At 47.0% G+C, this 2,530-nt stretch overlaps 1 non-coding gene across 1 annotated transcript; it reads right to left on the bottom strand.

Annotated features, from left to right (window-relative positions):
• Positions 1–2,219: 2,219 nt before the first annotated feature.
• On the bottom strand, positions 2,220–2,311 carry Trnam-cau (transfer RNA methionine (anticodon CAU)). Its single transcript is given in 2 exon segments — positions 2,220–2,255; positions 2,275–2,311. It is a non-coding gene; the product is annotated as a tRNA-Met (tRNA).
• Between the last annotated feature and the right edge of the window lie 219 nt (positions 2,312–2,530).

Below are 2,530 nucleotides of genomic sequence, written 5' to 3'. Positions count from 1 at the left end.
ATGAAATAATGTAATAAAGAAAGGAGAAAGAAAGTACAGTACAGCAGATTACATTATGATTCATAAAGTGGAATTTTGAAAATTGCCCTGTTGATTTGGGATTAATTTTTCAAATTGTTTGATTCCCAGAAATGAAAGAATGTCATTTGGGAAAATCATAAAATGAGATGAAAATATTTTGGGGCTTGCTGTAGCTATTTCTCAAATTATTGATTCCCACTTGTTACTCTCTCTCTCTCTCTTTCTCTCTCTCTCGCTCTCTCTCTCTCTCTCTCTCTCTCTCTCTCTCTCTCTCTCTCTCTGGCCTAATCAATGAGTATGCCAAGACTCAAGACGCAAAGACTCTGTCTGTCTGTCTCTCTGTCTACACACACAAACACACACACTCACACTTCCCCCCCCCCCCTCCCCGCACACACACACTCTTTTAAATGTTGTAAATTGAAGTCCGAGCCGAGTCTGATTGTTTATGTACCTATATAATCAGCATGTATCGTCTTTTCTTTTTTCTTTTTTTTTCTTCTTTACATAACAGGGTGACCCACGTAAACAGTCTACCATCATAAAGACAACCCCTCGGGGATGGAGGAGGGTGGTGAAGGGGGGACGTGGGGGGGTGGGGGGTGGGGTTCTCTCTCTTTGGACATCTTACCCTGTTCTGGCAGTTTCGGCGTCCCTCTTTGATCATCGGTCAGTCTACGAACTGACCAATCATCACGACGTTTACAAAGCGATCAGGAAATCAACGATGGTCATCCTCTCCCACCCTTTCTTTTCTTTTAGTTTTATTTTTGTTTCTTTCTTTCTTTTTTTTTCTTCTTTTTTTTCTTCTTTTTAACTGGAGGTGACGGCGATCAGTTTTCTAACGAGGCTCATACAGCGACAGGACAAGATGGCCGATGCCCCTTCCCCCGCCGCAAGCACCCTCTTTCCATCAAACATCCCTCACCCTCCGCCGTTCGCCCTCTATTCTCCCCGTGCCCCCCACTCCCCCACCCCTACCCCATCCTCCCCTGCCCCCCACCCCCACCACACCCCTTCCCTCCTCTCAATCCCCGACGGCGAAAACCTTGTCGACGTGGAAAGATTATAAATGGGTTCTCTCGCCGCGACACAATCTGTTTGTTGTTTCCAACTTCTGCTTCGACACTCTTCGGGCATAATCTCCTCCCTTACCCTCCTCCGCCCCGCCCCCTCCCACCCCGCCCCCTACCCCTCCACCACCCTCCTGTCACAAAGCTGCTTGGGGGAATGGGCAGGGAGGAGAGAGGGGGGGTGAGGGGCTGGGGAAGGGGATATGGGGTGGAGGAGTTGAGAGATGGTGAAGTCTTCGCCTTTGATTTTATAACCTCGGAAAAAGCTGTCCTTGGTGGGGGCCGGGAGGGTTGTGTGGGGGTGTGTGGGGGTGGGGTGGAGATAGGGGGAAGGGTCTTTGCCTTAAATCTTGAAACCTCGGACATAGGTGTCCTTTGGGGAGGGAAGGGGAGTGGGAGGAGGGTAGAGGAAGGGGTAGGGGGGCTCGGGTTTTTTTTGCCTTGAATCGTTAAAAAAAACACCAAAAAAACCTTGGATATTATTAGGAGGTTGTTGATTAATTAATGCATTCGGAATGAGTGAATGAAGAGAGGAGTGCCGTTAACTTTATCATGTGCGACTGAAATGGCGGTGTGTGTGGGGTGAGGAGGGTCGGGGTGGGGGGGGTGGGGAGGGGCATGGGGGGGGGCAGGGGTTGGGTTCGGGTGAGAGGGATGGGGGAGGGCGAGAACGGAGAGGCGGAGGGGGGGAGGGGGGGGGCGAGGAAGGGAGTCGTGTGGTGGAATGAAAAAGATGTAATGGCAATATCCACAACTTTTCTCCTCAAGACAGAATGAATAGTGTTCACCCAAAAGATAAAGGCATGGACGTTCACTCCGTCAATCACAGAGAGGAGTTGGGGGCGAGAAGTGTAGATAGTTATTGCCGACGTTTCGTTAACCTTCCTTTAACCGCTTGACCACTAACTAGTTCAGTTTCGATTTCTGAAGGAGGCGTCACTGCCTTCGGACAAATCCATATACGCTGTATATACATATACGCTACACCACATCTGCTAAGCAGATGCCTGACCAGTAACGTAACCCAACGAAAAACAAACTTCAAACACACACACACACACACACACATTTATAAAAAAATAAAATAATAAATAAAAATAACAATTAAAAAAAAAAAAAAAACTATGCCCCGAGTGAGGATCGAACTCACGACCTTCAGATCGCTCTGTATTTCAGTGATTATGAGACTGACGCGCTACCTACTGCGCTATCGAGGCACCTGCTGTATCACATTGAATATGACGAATATTTCATGAATCTGAAATGCAAAGTTACTAATGTCTCTGTACATTTTTTTTTAACTCTTTTTCTTTTGTAAAGTTTTATTAACTGAAATTGGCACTTGTTTTTCTTTCTATATAAAACTGAGGTGTTCTCAAAAGGAAGAAGTCCACATTGAGAACAGTATGGTGAGTGGAATCCTGACCTTAACTGAG

This window comes from Babylonia areolata, chromosome 19 (assembly GCF_041734735.1).
Source record: "Babylonia areolata isolate BAREFJ2019XMU chromosome 19, ASM4173473v1, whole genome shotgun sequence".
NCBI lineage: Eukaryota > Metazoa > Mollusca > Gastropoda > Neogastropoda > Buccinidae > Babylonia > Babylonia areolata.
This window is presented reverse-complemented; position numbering and strand designations above follow the sequence as displayed.